Source organism: Hirundo rustica, chromosome 11, assembly GCF_015227805.2.
Source record: "Hirundo rustica isolate bHirRus1 chromosome 11, bHirRus1.pri.v3, whole genome shotgun sequence".
Taxonomy (NCBI): domain Eukaryota; kingdom Metazoa; phylum Chordata; class Aves; order Passeriformes; family Hirundinidae; genus Hirundo; species Hirundo rustica.
In genome coordinates, this window is record NC_053460.1 from 3352350 (window position 1) to 3369518 (window position 17169).

Consider the following 17169-nt stretch of genomic DNA (forward strand, 5'->3'; position numbering starts at 1 on the left):
CGAGGTGACGCCGGCGCTCTGAAAACGATCTCGAAGGAGGGGAAAGACGTTAGGAAAAAAATAAATTGGGGTGTGGAGTAGGGAAGGAAGGTGGTTTGGAAATTACACGAGCGCAGAGAAAGCAAGGAAGGGGACATGAGTCAGGCTGTGCCTGACAATGGGAGCGACGGAAGGAGTGGACGTGGGGTTCTGGACTTCTCCATGGACATGCAGTGCCTGGAGGACGGGGATGGGCTGGTGAAGCCAGGCTGAAATCAGCCCAGCATGGGATGGAGACAGGGACAGGTGCTGGAGGAGAACCATGAGAACGAGGCAGCTGTTCCGTTCATGTGTGTAAATGTGTATTTCTGCATGTGTGTAACGTTGTAGACGCCAGGAGGGTTGCTCAGGGCTCGCTGAGCCAAATGTGGGGGCTGTTTATTTCATAATTCCCCCTCAATTTCTCCCCCAGCAGCTTGTCCAGCCTCCACCTGAGTGAGGGAAGAAACAGAACCACAAAACTTGTCGAGGTACAGACACTAAACTCTGCTTGCCTTCACTTTACCCTGGCTGCAGCCCTGCTGAGCAGGGAGGAGCCTTGCTGGATGCACTGGATTTATTTTATATCCACTCCAAAATGGGTCTGCACAGGAGTGTTATACCCTGCGGATACGCCAAAATAAAAAATCTTCCAATTATTTCTTATACCTGAAAGCTGTGGAAATTCACTTTGATCCATACCCAAGTGTCAATATCTGCACGCAGGTGGAAACCCAAGGATTTCATTCTGAGGCTTGCCAGAATGTGATGATGGGAACCTGAAAAAAGAGCAAGGTGCGCCTTAAAAAGCTCAGTATTTAAGGGAATATATTTGATTTATTTAGACTTAAAGTTCCTAAAGGTTTTCTAGCAGTATCTGTGCTTTGGGCAGCTCTCTCTGTATCTCTGCTGCTATAAAAAGGTTCTTAGTAACAAAATCTGCTCAGTCCATGCCAGGGAATTTTGCTGGAAGTAAAACCAGGGATTACTCTTATGGGGGAAAAGGGAATGAAGAGCTGAACTGGAGGTGGTCAGAGCTGCAGAGGTACAAGGTGGGGGATCCCAGTGGGACAGCACTTGCCTCTGCATGGTCTGGGGATCCCCAAAGGAGCTGAGAGGGGATCCCTGTGGAGATGCAATGACCCTGCACCGCTGTGTTTTAGTAAACCTGTCCCTGCCTGATCCATACAGTCATCCCCATAGGTGCAAGCGGGGTTTTGGGGGCTGGCAGGGTTTGGGGTGGCCCCATGGTACAGTTGTTTCAGGCATAGAAGGGGACAGGGAGCGAGGGTTTGGGCTGGGGAGCATTTTGTGCCGCAGGTGCTTCCCCCTGCAGCTGGCTGCTGAGAAGGCTGTCCCTGCAGGGAGCACAGCTCCAGGTCCTGGCACCTGCTCTGCCCCATTTCACCAGCTCTCCTCTCCCCCGAGCTGCAGTCACACATTTAAAACAGGATTTATCCCAGTTTCCCTTCAAGCAGGTCAGTGTCCTCAGGCTCCTCTCTTCATTTAATGGGAACTATGGACAGCTCACAGGTCAGCCCGTGGAAAAGTGACTCCCTGAGGACAGAAGTGTCACCTTTGGATGGTGGCAGAGCTCAGCACCTGCAGGTCACTGTCACCTCCACCCAGGTCTCATCCAAGCACGGTCTGAAGTCGGCAGCTGTGCTGCAATTACTGGAAGGCACACTCGGACAGCTTCAGCACATCCAGAGAGGAGTGAATCACTGCCACAACACCACCACCTGTCCCACCTCTGAGTTGGATTTTTACTGCTCAGAGGGCTTGGTCTGATGCCACAGGACTCTCCAGTTCTTTTCACAAACATCTCCCCTGTTTCCTTCAATATTAATGCCTGCACCTTGATCCAGCTCCTCCCAGGAACATCCAGGAGCTCCCACCCATGCCCTGACTCCTGTGCTCCAAGGTGACAAGTGACACGGCTGCTTGCACAGAATAAACAAGATTTTTCCTGGGAGTATTCCTACTTAATTTATGTCTCTGTGCTGATATTTCACTGTCCTGTGCCCTCTCTGAAATCCAGACCACTTTGAAACAACTGCTCACCATAAATCCCCTAATTTAATTCCATTTTTTGTTGTTTCATATACCTGCAATCTGGACTTGGAGAAACTAATTCCAAAGATTAATAGCTACTTCAGACACCATTTACTGGCTTTTATTTTTGCAGATACACAGCTTTGACATTTATCTGGGAAAAAAAACAGGGTCTGTGCCTTGTACATGGATTACAAGCTGAAGAAGTGAGAATTCTGCAGGACCAAAATTCGACAGCTGGTCATGGTCTTCACATCAAAATGAGATGGAAAAAAAAAAGAAAATGAAATAACAAAATGATGTTATAACACTCATGGAACTGTAACTCATCCTGCACACAACTCTTTCATTAATCCTTCCTGCCACCCATCTCCATTCCTCACGTGCTTCTACCTCCAGTCTCTGTTGGGAGCTAGGCAAGGGATTGTATAATTTTTTTTACAAAGCTAAGAAAAACTTCCCTGGCAATACTAGAAGGAATATTTTTCTCCCCCTTTTCTGGATATTCATCTTCTTGGCAGTCCCTGGCTGGGCTGTGCTGTCACAGGATAACTCCAGGACATCACTTTTGCCATTCATATCCACATTGTCCTCCCATGTGGAGCTCAGTGAAACCCAAAACACGAGACACCTCTGTCCACTCACTTATGAAGGCATTTTCCTCCCACTACAGAGCAATTCCTGTCTTCCCAAGTTCACTTTTGAGTGGCCCATTCAGACAAAAAAGAGGAGCAGCCTTGACTTTCTGAAGAATTTCTAGTTTAACATTGGCAGGTTCATGGCACCAGCTATTAGTGCAAAGCATTCTGAGCAGCTTGTGAAGAAATTTTAGGCAGCAGGCACGAGTCCTTACAAACACAACCACTGGCAATAATTAGAAATTTAAAATTTACAGGCAAGCAGGTTTCTGAGTTGTGTAGTTCAAATGCCAGGCATTTGATGGTGCATGGTGATTTAAAGGCAATTATCACAAAAAAGAAACAAAACAAAACAAGGGCCATTTTCTCGTAAACTACATCTTATCTACAGACAAGAGCAGGGCTAAAGTCACTTACTCCAAGTGGAGCAATTCCCTCTGGTGATGATAACACCCACAGCGAGTGGGTGCACGGCTGGCCTATGCACAGGGCAATTAGTGACGCTGGTGTAAGCCATAATTAATTGAATTATTGCAAAATCTTGGCTGGATTTGGCTCCAGTTTGTGTGAAATCTTGGGCATTCATCAGTCCAGCAGCTAAAATAATTCTTTAACATGCGCTTGTCCAGGGGATCCTCAGAACATCACTAAGCCAAGATTTCTCTGCTCCAAGATTTGTGGTGCAGTTCCTCCCACCAAATTCCCGCTGCCTCTGAGGATTCTGAGTGAGGTTGCTCCTCACATCACCACTGAGCAGTCACCCTCTGTGCAGGAATCTCTGCAAATTTCCATCCAAGGCAAATTCTGCAGAGCCATGAATTGCTGTCAGATGAAAGTGCAAGAACGTGGGTGAGGTTTGAGCACCTCCCTGGGGCTTTTGGAACCCTCAGCATCGTTTGTCACAGCCAGGAAGATGTATCTGAATGAAAGGACGGGCATTTTATCAGCTTAGGGCAATAAAAACTTTCTTTTTTTGGAACTGAGGTTTGTGCTGCCTGATTGGGATGATTTAAATAATGGTTTTTAAAAATGTTCTCAACGAGGTTGTGAGTGAAAGCCATGGGACAGCCAAGAAAAAATGTCTTTTTCTAGCCAAAAACAAGGTAGGTCAGCCTAAGTCAAGACTTGCCTTTTCCCAGAGGAAAGATCTGACTTTTAAAGAGAGATTCTATCAAAGAGAGAGTTTCCTCAGAGCACACCTCTTCAGCAGCACGAGGTGACTCATTTTAGCTGGATATAATCCCAGCACCTTCATGGCAGAGGTTGCTGTAATTCCTTTTCCAGGGGCTGTTTCCTTGCCAGCTCTGTGCAGGTTCTGTTGCCAGCAGCAAAGGGCATTGGTTTTCTGGGGGTTATTAGAGATTTTCTATGTTATGTAATCCAGTGGGAAGGTGACAGCTGATTTGTGTCCCCCCAAAAAATAATCTAATGCTCCTCCCTTGCTGCTCTGGTTGCCTGACGAAGGCTCAGCCCTGAAGCTCTGCCTCACTTCCACTCACTCTGAGGAAACCAGGAAAAAACAAGTAAATCCAGAGTAGTTTTCTTGTGGATGTGAGCGTGGAGAAACCACAGCCCTGGTCGAGCTTCCCTCAGCTGAACCTGCTGAGGTTCTGCTTCTGGGCTCCCCAGCAGTGATGGAGACCTCGTTTGTCCCCGTGGGGTCACACCTCCAACCCCTGCTTGGTGTAAGGCAAATCCTAAAGCAGAAATATTATAATTATTACTTCTTTTCCTTGCCTAATCCAGCAGTTGGGATTGCTGCCTGCATGGATGAGCAGGAAAAAGAGTCCCTTAGGTGTGCCAATCCTGATGGGTGAATACGAAAATCAACAAAGAGAAGAACCTGCAGCATCTCTGGAGGGGCGACCCTGGCTGCAGCTGATTCACCCTCAGGTTTGTTTTATGGCCAGCTCTGCAGGAAGACACCGAATCTGGAGTTTCAATATCGGGTTCATTCCTTCCCTCAGCAGCAAAAACTGTGCCAGATGTTTGCTACCAGCGAGCTCCTCTGGGAATTTATGGAGTGAAATAAAAGATCAAAAGCAGCTCAAAACACAGACAGGTGATTCCCTTTAAGCATCTGGCCCCAAGCCCTCGCAAAGCCTGGCAGAGGTCAATGTTAAGTGGCCCCTGACCATTTGGAAAGGGCTGTAAAGGAGAATATAAAGGCTCTACTCTTAGCCAGCTTTGTTGGATATGAGGTATAAATGGAGCAGATGAATGTTATTAGGGAAGCACTCGCCTGACAAAATCCCCAGGAAGCCTCCAAACGCACGATGCTGTAAATGAGGAGGCAGAGGAGGTGCGGGGGGAGGCTCCTCTTTGGGGGCACCGCTGGTAACCCCGAACAATTCCTCTGCCCCAGCTGCGGTTCCTGCCCGCTGCTCCCCGCTGCCAATCCCGGAGCCTTTTGTCTCCGGAGAGGCTCTCGGAGCTGTGGGTGTCCCCGCAGGAGAGGGTCCTTGGGGTTCCCTCTGGGGCCAGCGGGAATTGCTGCGGATTTTGGGAGGGGAGGATGTGCAGGGGAGCTCTCACACTGGGGCTGCTGAGAGGAGACGGGTCACGGACTGGAAACCTCAGAGAAATCTCCCCGGCGGACAGATTCACCCTGAAATGACAGAAGGGGAAGTTTGGCTGTGGATCCGCGTGGATTTCACAGCCAATCCTCAGCCTTTGCTGCGCTCTGCATTCAGCCAGGCTGAATTCCTGTTGGTAACAGAATTGTATTCAGGGCTCCCAGCCCTAGAAGAGCTGAGCTGTGCTCTGGGGGTTCCCAGAAAGTGTGGGGCACGGGATGTCTTGCTTGGACAAGTCAGAGCCAGGGACCACACAGGCACGGCAGCATGGACACCGAGAAAACCACCCAAAAGCCTTGCAAATGCCAGATGTCACACCTGACCCTGAAGCAGGGGTTATCTCGCAGCTGGTGCCCTGCTCTGACCCACAAAGTCTTGGCCAGGGCAAAGCAGTTCGATTTTGGGGCTGCACCTCTCCCAGCTGAGGCTCTGCCTGCCTGTAGCTGCAGAGACAGAGGGTTTCCCATGACAAATATCCTGCCTACATCCAGAGGTAGCAAACTCATAGCTCAGGGGCCTGTCAGAGACACCTGCAACCCTGCACAAGGCGGAGGAAGGGCCAGATGTGTATCAGCATCGTGCTTGTGTAGCATTTCCTTTATGGAACCTTTAACCTCCACGTCCCACATCCTATTACCAGTGAACTCCCTCGCCCTTCTGCGAGGCCAGGAGTGCTTTGGCAAGGACATTGAATGATATCCCAGGCCCAGGCAAATGCCTTTAGAGCTCTGAAATTGCTGCTCACCTCAGCCCTGGGGATGTCAGCGCTGTCCAGAAGAGCTGCTGGTGTCACCTGGAGCTTTGCTGCCACCTCAGCCCCAGCTCTCTGCAGGAGTCAGGGGCTGAGCAGGGATCTGGCCAGGCAGGGAGCACCCCTGCAGCTCCTCAGGGATTGCAGGACTTGCAGTCAGCAACATTGCTGCACAATCCCTTAGGAAGGCCCCAAGGGTTTTGGAGCCCCAGTTGCATTTGCTGGATCACGCCGTGGCTCTGAAGGAGTTTGCTACGAGAAGGCAAAGAGTTTTTCTTGCCTTTTCGTATCCAAAGTGCAGAGTTGAACAAGCCCTAGAAAATCCCACTTGCCTTTGACCTCTTGATAAAAGCCTTATCTAAAGCTGGCTGGAGATAGACAGCAGTGTTTGGAGCTGTTGCAGACTGGGCTTTGTCTGGGAGAGTTCCCTCTCATGTCCCTCAGCAGTGTCTGGAAGTCGGTGCACGTGGCTCCATCACCCACCTGGCCTGACAGGGACATCCAGGCTCCCTCCTATCCCAAACCTCTGCTGTGTGGGCTGGATCTCATTCGCCACTGGCTCCTGGTGCCCAGACAGAGCTCAGGCTCTGGCTTCCATCCTTGCATTGTTTTGAATCCTCTCTTGGCTTGGGCGTTAGATATGATGAGATCCCGTTTCAAAATCAGAAATCGAGAGATGCCAAGCTGGCATTGTCAAGCAAAAACATCCTGGAAGGAAATTCCCCACACTGCCTGCTGACACCCACACCTGCCCCTGGGCAAACAGACAGAGTTTGTAAGCATCAGCATGGCAGAAAACATAAGAGAGCTCAGGTAATTTAATTTTTTTTTGGATGTATGGAGCTCTAATTAAGAGGATGGATCTTCTATGCTGGCCAATTTCCCTCCTCTGCTCAGCAAGGGACTTCTTTCAGCAGTCAGACATAGCTTAATTTTTTTGAAGGTGCTGGCAGAAGTATAATAGAAGGGGTTTCCTCCCCTGGTGTCTCTGTGTGAGGTCCTGAGCAGCACAGTCAGTATCCAGCTGAATTCCTTCTGAATTGTTCAGCAGGCTGGGTCGGACACACGGAGAGTCTCCACCTTTTATCTCAGCACAGGACTTTCCATCTGAATAGCGTGTGGTCATTGGGAGGGCGGTTGTCCTCCGGTGAGCCACTGGTTTTGCAGATGGCAGAAAATTGCATTTTGCTGCAGATGTTGCCCATTGCAGCTTTCCCCAGTCGTGACATAAAGGGGAACCTGCAGCTTCTCCCGGTGCTTGGCATTCCCTGCCACTCTGCTCTCTGAATCACCGGGGCAGGACAGAGCAGAAGAGAGGAGGATGTGTTGGAATTCTGGAAACTTAAAGCTAAGATTTTAGTATATAGCAATATATATGGGACAAGATGGAAGATTTTGGGCATTGTCTGGGTCCTTCTTCACCTTCTTCTTCTTGGTTTTGGGTGTTTTTTTCTAGTCGGGTGAAAAAAGTCCACATTGCAGGCCTTGGGTGGTCATTGTTGGGTCAAAAATATAAATAATATAAGTGTCATCTCATTATTGGGTGATTAGTGCTTAAATAACCTTGGAAAGAGTTAGAGGCATCCATTTTACCTCTGTTTTCTAACTTGCTAGCTAGAGCTCATGGCTCGTGAGGCTGTGATATAGATAGGAATTAATAAACACCGACCCCGAACCCGGAACTGTGACTCCTGTGTATTAATCCTGGATGTAACACGAAGAAAAAAGGATACAAAACCGACAGGATGAGCACAGGTGAGACAAGGAGGGCACGGGAAATGGGGATGTCTCTGTTACAAAGCCATGGTTTGATTGCTGCACGGAGATTTCAGCACTGCATGGAGATTTCAGCGTCTGGAGCCCCTGCTCCAGCAGCAGAACAATCTGGATGCTGTTAGCTGAGCAGAAAACAACAAAATCCCTGAACACCCTTGCTAGCACCAGGCAGAGATTAAGAGCAGCACTCAAACCCAGCTGTGCTTCTTTCAGACCTGGTTCTGTGGTTTCTGAGGGCTGGGTGTGACTGCAGAGGACAATCAAAACCTCCCATGGGATCATCCCCCAGCTCGGCAGGGCACGGCTGCCTTTGCCGTTCCCCTCGTGAATTTTATAGGCTGGGAAATGTTTATTTCAGTTTGGGCTCGATGTTCTTGTTAAACTTTATGTGCTGTATAACTATGCTGTATAGTGTTGTGTTTATGCTATATGAGGATAAATCTTTTTATGTATCTGCGTCGTTAACGTTTCTTTGCATATCCATAAACTTAAATCTCCAGCGTGTTTCTGATGTGTTTATGCCCTTCCAGCCTGTCCCTCAAAAAGCAATGGAAGAGTATCATAGAATCCCAGACTGGTTTGGTTTGAAAGAGACCTTGAAACCCATTCAGCCCCGCACACACAGGGAATAATTTATTCCCATATCTAATCCCAATCTAATTACCAAATCTCTCTGCTTGGTATGTTATAGCTCTTCCTAATACTGGCTACTTAATACCTGCAGAGCAGCTCCAGGGCTTGCCAGGGTTTGAGCTCAGATTTACACTCATGTTTTGCACCAATTGGCAACTTTTTTTTATTATTATTATTATTTTTAATTCTGAGTTTTGCAGTGCCCAGCAATGCTGGACATGTTCCGATGTAAATTATTTCTACAGACTCAGCAGTTGTGTATTTTGTCCAGCCGGAATCCTGGCAACCTCAGGGCTCTGTGACTTGTATTTAATTATTAGGAATAGGAGAGCAACCTGAAAGTATTTGAGTGCACTTCTCCCGTGGGCTGTTTTTTAGCACATCTCCATAGCATGGGATAAACATTTGCACAAGTTTCAGGTCCTCTTCCACTCTACCTGTCTTTTAAAGTTATCAGCCTGTTCTTGAGTGTAACCAGCCCTAAGAAATCATATTTTTTTGCCTTGTTTTCCTGAAGTGCGTGCATTATTTCATCATCCATGTTTTCTGTATTCTGAGAGTGTTAATGGGAGGAAGGGAATAGCTGGGTATTCAAATACTTTTTCACAATATCTCTCTGTTTTCTCTTGAAAGTCCTGAATTTGTTTTTTTTTTTTCCAACTTACATCCAGCTAGCTCTTTGGCGAGAGAAAGCTCAGATGAGGCTTGGTTCTTTAATTACATTATTGGCAGACTGTGGCGCTCCTTTGTTACTTTCTTGATCTAATTCCCCCAAAGAGCTGCAAAAAGGGAGAATGGTGGATTAATTTAATCACAGCTTCTTGTGTGGTTAAATACCAGCTCCTTCATTGTCCTCCCACACCTCTGGGTGCTCTGAACTTCATCTCTTCCACCCAGGGTGAAAGGCTCTTCCTCTGGATATTTTTTTCCCTTCAGATTTTATCCGAAGCAGTGATGCAGACTAAAGCCCATGCGTTGGGGATTCGGTAGCTGGAGTAGAGGATTCAAAGCCTTTCTTATTCCATCAAGTCCTTCAGGGACAAGGTGACAAGGCTGATTTAGCTGACGGCTGAGTGACCCCCACCGTGCTCCCACGAGCAGCTGTAGGCACGGGAAGGGTCCTTGTGAGAAGGATCCCAAAATGTCAAACCCCAGCGTTGGAGCAATGAGTCTGCTGGAGGTTTTTGCGGCACTGAGCCCCACGTCTGTATTTTGCTGAGCCTGTGTGGAGGGAAAATCCTCCTTATGACAAGGTAATGGAGACAAATGGAGTACGACCCCTTTCATCTGGGGCTCCATGGCTGCAGAGCTGGCAGTTATTACCAACTCTCTGTCTCAATTAACTCAACACTTCTGCCAGAGAAGCCCTGGACGTGCTGTTTGCAGCAGGGCAGATTGACTTTTGCGTGCAGACTCGAGCAGCTGTCTCAGCCTGTGACTGAGAAGTCGGGGCGTTTACAGCTGAGCTTTTCCAGACTCCCCCCTGAAACGGAACTCGGAAATGCGAGTTGTGTCTCTTCATCCCCGGACCCGTGTCCCCCAGATGGGAGGCCTGTCTGTCTAAAGGGATGAAATCCCACTTCCCCTTTGGAGAAATCCTATCTGGTTCCATCCAGCTTCCCATCCCTCAGGCTCTTTCCTTTGAGAGATTGTTGCCAGCCACAAATCCGAGGAGGCCTTTGCAAATGGAAGCGGCATTTAATTTGGACATAAGGGCGAGTAACAAAATTAACACCCTCTGCAGAGCTACTGGCTGGACAGTTACCAGCTGGATCACTGGAAATTTCAAATAAACTCCCTCCCTCTTTCAAAAGTCTTCACAACAATTCCTTGAGCAGAGGAACCCTTCATTCTCCGTATGTCAGTGTTGAAAAATCAAGCTGCAAAGCTGGGGCTGGAGTAGGCTCTTCCCAGCTAATTTCTCAGGACTTTTAGCTGAGCTGCCTCAAAGAGAGCTTTTCTTTGAAGCTTTAGTCTGGAATTCCCACAGAGGAAGTTTTTCACACCTAAACTGGCAGATTTAGACATCCCGACAATCAGCTTATATACAGAAACTGTGAATTACTGCAAAGCAGCACCTCACTCAAAGTATCAAGGAAAACTGATTTAAACATTGTTTGAATGAATAGAAGGGATGTTAAATTAAGGGAGAATGAAGACTAATAAGCCAGCAGTCTGTTCTATAGGAAGGCAGCATTATATCCAGGAGAAAACACTGGAATTTAGGTCAGAAATTCCATAACTTAACACACAGGTCACACATGACCTGGCACAGCAGCCCAGCTCCTACAGTTTTCCTCTCTCTCTGAGGAAGAAAAACGTCCTGCTCTCCCCCCTCCACTGCAATTTAGATTTGTAATTGTGTGTAACACGGCCTGATGCTGATTTTCTTTGCAAGTAGTTGTTTGCTGAGAGATCAGAAGAGAGAATAACTGAGAATAAAGCAGCTCCCTTCACGTGAATAATTGCACCATCAGCCCTTTGGTGAGAGTCACAGCCAGAAACTTCCAGGCTGCTGCTGGGACCAATGCAAAGTCTCAGGAATGCATAAGCAAACACATTAGACACAATGCATCTACTGGAGCAGGGATTCATTCAAGAGAGCAGCTCCTGGAAACATGGAAAAACCTGTTTAGCACAGGAATAACCTGTAATTATTGTAAATCAGCACTATTTATTGGGTGACCACCTAAAAATAGATACTTTTGGTGGAGATACTAATGCTTTGTAAATATATTTTTGACAGGTATTCCGCAAACTCAAATGACAACATGTTTCATCAGGTTCCAGATTTTCAGAGGAAGAAAATTAAAAAGTTCTCCAGGATGGAGAACGGGAATTCTGAGTCTTAAGGCTGAAGTTGTGCCCAAAAGTCACCCAGGGGCACTTCAGCCTGTTTCACCTTCCTCTCATTCTATACATTCCTCCTCATTCTGTCCCTCCTTCCTCTCATGCTGAAGTGGTTTGTACTTCCACACTCAGTGCAGAGCAGATGTAGGGAATAATTCCTGCTTTCCCTGACACGTGAGCAGCGTGTTTCTGATAGAGGGCTTTGTAAACGGGTTCCTTCCAGATCAGCTTTGGGACCACCGTGAAAAGAGGCACTTGCTGGCCTGAGGTGGGATCCCAAAAGCTGAGAGGTGACTGGCAAAGCCACAGAGACCTGGAAAGGGCCCCAGGAGCCTCTTGGAGCCGTAGATCCACGAGGAATTTTGGCCTTAGCCTCGCATATCTGGGGGTGTGAGTAATGTCTCCAGCACTGCTGCTGCTCTGCTCTCCCAAATGCCAGCCTAACTGGCTGGATCCTTGCCCTTTCCACCTCGGGATGGATCCAGCTGCCCCTGGAGCCAGCTGGAGCCTGTCCATGGAGCAGAGAGGGGCTGGAGCTGCCCCAGTGCTCGTCCTGCTCCCTCCCAGCCCTGCCACAGGCACCGTGAGCCCGAGGCAGGACAAACCCTGGAATCCACAGCCATTCCTCAGAGGGGATGGAACTCCTATTTAAGGAAAGAGGCAGAGAGAAGAGACGGTTTTACGACGGGGTCTGGAACGCGGCAAGGGGAAAACAACGCGAGTGGTTTGAGCCCCAGCAGGGTTTGGTGTCTCAGCCAGCCCTGAGGTTTAATGGGTGGCACTGCCAAGGTGCACCCCAAATGTGACCCTGGGAAGAGGTTTTGTCTGCTGGCACCACAAGTATCAGTGTAACTCTGTTGCAGAGCCAGGCTTTGTTGCTCCAGCTGCTGTAAAAAATGAACACAGCCACGGTCCCCACCCCAAAAGGGTTGAAATTTTCCTGCCTTCCTCAGGCTGCAAGCCCTGACCCTTGCTGGGGTCGTGATCTGGTGGAAAGGGTGCAGAGAAAGGCTGGGAAGTGGTGATGGCTGAGGGCAGAGCAGTGCTGGCAGCAGCTGAGCGTTTCCAAGAGGCAGGGGTGAGCAGGGCTGTGCTTGTCCCATGGGTCAGGGCACTCTGAAATGTAACACGGTCCCACCCCATCCCACCCCAGACAGGGAGTAAGGGTTTAAAAAGCATGGGTGAAATTCTGGGTTTGATAAAAACCAACCTTCTACATCACCCTGTGTGTGCTTGGCCTCCCGCTCTGCACACGGGGAATATTTTGGGGTTGATTCCCGCTTGTGGCTGGCTGCCCCCACTGTTTGGGTGAGTGTTGCTGAAAACAACAGAGCAAAGCAAAACCCCGACCCTGTAAAATAGGAATGTGGGGGGTGTAAAGTCAGAAAACTGACAACAGGCAGAGAAGAACCTGAAACTGTTTTTAATTAATTTTTTTTTTTTTTCAAGGTATGTAATTCCTGCTTTGAGTTTCACCACTTAATGGCAGCTTATCCCCTCAGCTGGGATAAGCTGTTCTGGGACCATTGTATTTTGGGATGAAATCCTGCTCCCATTCCAAGTGAAATTGCTCTTCATTCTCATAGCCCAGGGACTGCAGCATCTGCGCTGAAATCTGTGGGTTTCACACTCTTCAGGGGGGCAAATATGGGCTCCAAGACCCAGTTTTCATTGAGGATTTTATGGAAGGAAACATTCCAGTTGTTCAAAGGCTGCGTTTAAGAAATGCTGATTCTGCAAGGTCTGTAATTCAGAGCCAAATTTAAGGTGATGGTTACCCTTTCCCAGGTCAGAATCAGAAATATGAAAAGTAGTTGTCAAAAGTTTTTTTATTAAAACCTGAGAAATGAGGTCAGGGGGTCAAGGAGCTCTGGAAAACAGAAATCCTTAAGGAGCATGTTTGTTTGTTTGTTTGTTTGTTTGGGGGGTTTTTTGTTTGGTTTTTTTTTGTTTGTTTGTTTGTTTGAATGGGAAAGTTACCTTTCTTGAGCCTTTGAAGTGTCTGCTGATAGAGATGAAGCAAAGCCCAACTTCTGAGGATGAAAGTGGAACTGAAACTCCATCTCAGGGCAGTGGAGACACGAAATGACTTTTGTTTTGAAGGGGCTGACCGCTAGAGATTCAAATACTTGACTCCAAAGAACAAGCAAAAGGATGTTTTGGGTTTTGTGTGGGTTTTTTTTTTTTTTTTTTTTTTTTAATTACTGCAGATCCAACTAACAGGTATAAAGATGCAGATTCACACGGATTCCTTGCTGAGGTGACGTGGGAGTCACTCTGTTGATCTCTGCACAAATCCCTAATGGACCGTTCCTGTCAGTGCCAACACTTCCAGGGATCTGCTTCAAAACAGGGAGGAGTGAGAGAAAATATCTTCCCTGACTCCAAGACTTTCAAGACTTTGCCTCCTGCACTCTCTGCCATTCTCCCAACAATTTGCTTTTTCCTTCTGCATTTTGGTCACTCTTTCTCCTCTCTCTTGGAGAAATAAACATCTTTCTTATTTTTATTTTGGTGGCTCTTGGGACGCTCAGATTGCTGATTTATCAGGAGGACCAGGATGGGAGATCTTTGAAGGGAGGAGTTCCTTGGGTGCAGATTCTGCAAAGACACATCAGTGATGTGGAGCAGTTAGAAATGCACCAAACTCACCCAGAGAGAGAGTTTGGAGGCTGCTTCTTTCAAAGAGTGATCCAATGTTCATTCCTCTTGGATTCAAGTTAAAATATTTTTTGAGGGGGGGAAAAAAATCAGTTGTTCCTATTTTCCCTAGGATTTTTCATGTAGAAGTATAATAGGAGTATAATGACCTTAAATCAGGCAAACACCATGAAGGAAACAGATGCTTATTTCTTTTAGAGATTAGACAGCCTTGCAGACTGCCCAATAGGAAACAGAGTAGAAAGCAGGCAATATATCTCGTAAGCATCAGGCAAATTGCAACATTGCTCAGGAAATAAGTAGATTTTATGTCTGATAGGTAAAAAAATGAGTTTTTTTGTTAATGCAGGTTGTAGCGAGATTTCATTCATTTTGAAGTAATCTGCCTCTCGAGCAATTGTATTTCGGCCCAGCTGCACCTCCTAGATCTGCCTGATGGTCTGAAAGAGAAGGAAAAAGGGAATTTCCTGAAAATGCACTGTACACACCTATAGCACAGCACCAGCAGCTTTCCTCGAACTGCCTTTTGGGGGTTTCTGAGTTCAGGGTTTTTCAGGATCATCTCTGGCACAGGTCTCAAACCCACATACCTGTGAGCACCTGGGGCTGCTCCCCAGGCTGGATCCGCCCCAAAAGCAGCGGTTTTTGCTGTCAGAGTTGACTGTCTGCCATCAGACCAGCTTAGGAGAGGTGGGAGCCTTAAAGCATCCTCTGGCCTCTGCTGGGGAGAGATTTTCCGGTTCATTAAAGCCCTGATGCATTAATGGGCTGTGCGTGATTTCAGGGGCTGGTGTGCAGGGCTCCTGCAGTTCGTGCCTGGAGCTTGTTAGTGTGATTTTCTAAAGATTAGCAAGCATTGATTCCACTGGGAAGCCTTGGGGAAATGCCCTTAATCTCCCCTGACTGCGGGGTCCCTGCCGGGCTCCCGCTGCTGCCGGGGGTGTGACTCTGAGGGAAAGTTTTTCTCTTTATAAAACTGCATCAGTTGCAATCGAGAGCCATTAGCTAATGGCAGCTCGGTGGAGGCAGACTCTTCGTTTTTTACGTCCCCCCACGTTGTCTGAGCCCCCGAGGGCTCCCACAGAAGTGAGGCACTGACTCAGGTCTGGCTTCGGTTTCACCACTGTAACTCCTGTTCAGCTCAACAAGCTCGGACAGGGATGCTTTAGATGGAATTTTACCTGCTGGAAGGACGCCGTGCATATTTTAACACAGAAGGGCGGTGTACATGTGCGAGTTGTTATACACTGGAGAAAGAAAACTGACCAGAATAATTCAATTTCCTAGACAAAAGGTGGAAAGTACTAAAACTAAGTAGTAAGTAATTCAATTTTCTGGTTACAGAACAGAACATTCTTGGTAGAATTAATGAATGAACGCCGAGTTTCTGGGCCGGTGTTTACAAATCAAATCTCACAGTACACAGGTGGCAAGGGACAATAAAAATTCTCATTCTAAATTAGGGCCACCGAAGGAGGAGCTTGGAAGCTGGTTTATATTTTGAATAACTTTTTGCCTACTGTGTGTGAGGCAGTCCGGGATGTGAACGCTGCTTTCGATATCTCATTCCAAATGCAAAATGACCTCCAGCGGTTTTTCAGTTTTATATTGTGTAAAATGTAAAATTTACAGGCAGAGCCTTACCCCAGGGAAAGTATTATCAGCTACACGTCAACAATGGCCCAAACAGGGAAACAGTGAAACTTAGAAAGAGAAAAGCAAAGTGCCTAAAGATAGACAAATTGTCTGGATAGTCCAGACATTGTTTTCTTATCTCTGACTAAGCTGGGGAAGTAGATTTGTTGGACTTGACAAGCAAGCCCTTTGTACATTGTGGGAGCAGGAGACCCTGGGGGACGAGAACAATGGGCTTCCTTTGACACCGGGATTGATTACCTCCAGGAAGTGCATGTGGATTGCTCGGTGATTGAATTCCACTATTGCTTTTTCAGGATCATCTAATTACGTTACAGACTCTGTCCTGCTCCTTTAAATGGCCACAATCTCCTTTAGCACAGTAATGAAATAACCACTGCTTAAAATAATGGTATTTTTGTACTGGGCTCTGCAGCCAGGGCTGGAGCACTTTCTGCTCTGGCAGCGAGGTGAACTCCAGGGATGTGCTGCCACATCCATGCAGGCAGGTGCTGTGGGTCTGTCCCTCCAGTCCCGTGCTTCCCAGCTGCCTAAACCACGTTGGCAGGAGTCTGTGGGAGGGAGAGAGCTCCGTGCTGCTCCTCGCCATTCCCAACCAGCAGCGAAACGGTTTCTGAAAGATAAGAGGGCAAGAAAGAACAGGGCAGTGCTGGGTTCCTGTTGATCAGCAGCTGCCCTGGATTTGGGGACACCGTGTCCTTTCAGAGTCACAGGAGACATCACTGGTATAAACCTTTGGTGCTGAGGTTGGATGTAGCAGCTCACAGGGAACCCAGCGCTCCTTCACCGTCTTCACAAATTATCCAAACTTTCTGAACTTGCCAGCGAAACCCCAGGCTCACCGCTCCCCTCACAACCCAGCATCTTGCAAAATCCAGGCTTCTTTCTTGAGCAGTCTGGTTTAGGAAGGTTTTCTCCTTCCCTTTTCCTCACGATATTTGCTTTCAGGGAAGTGCCAGCTTGCCCCACAGCTGTGGCATCCATGGAAAACCTTGAATGGGGGCACCCTGCATTGCCCAAGGACTGCCCTCAACTTGCATCTTGCACAAACAGGCCCTTGTGAAGAACAAAGGAGATTCATGGCAGTTTGCTTACAAGCTTTTAAAAGCACAACTGTAATTTATGGGAGATTTCCCTTTCCTGTCACCAGAGCTAGAGCTGGAGGAAAGTTCTGTGTTGCTTGCTGTGGTTATGCACAGACAGCCCTTGGATGCTGAGCTACCAAGGACATTTCCTTGCACAGATGTTGGGGATTTTTTTGCACTGAAAATGATGAATTCCAGAGATCACAAAAGCTAGAAAACTGTCAGCAGAGAGCTTGTGGTGCAGGGCAAGGAAAGGCAGCTGCTGGGAGCACCTCTCCCCGTGGGGCCCCTGCCGTGACCTCCGCCTCTGGCAGGGAATCAGTGAGGAAGAATGGGATGCCAGAGCAGGAGGGAGCTCCCACACGGAGGTCAGTGAGAGCAGAGATGGCAGGGATGTTTGGGAATGAGCAGCGCTCCCAGAGAGTTAAAAGTTTGTGAACAGAGGCCATGGGAGTGGTTCACAAAAGATG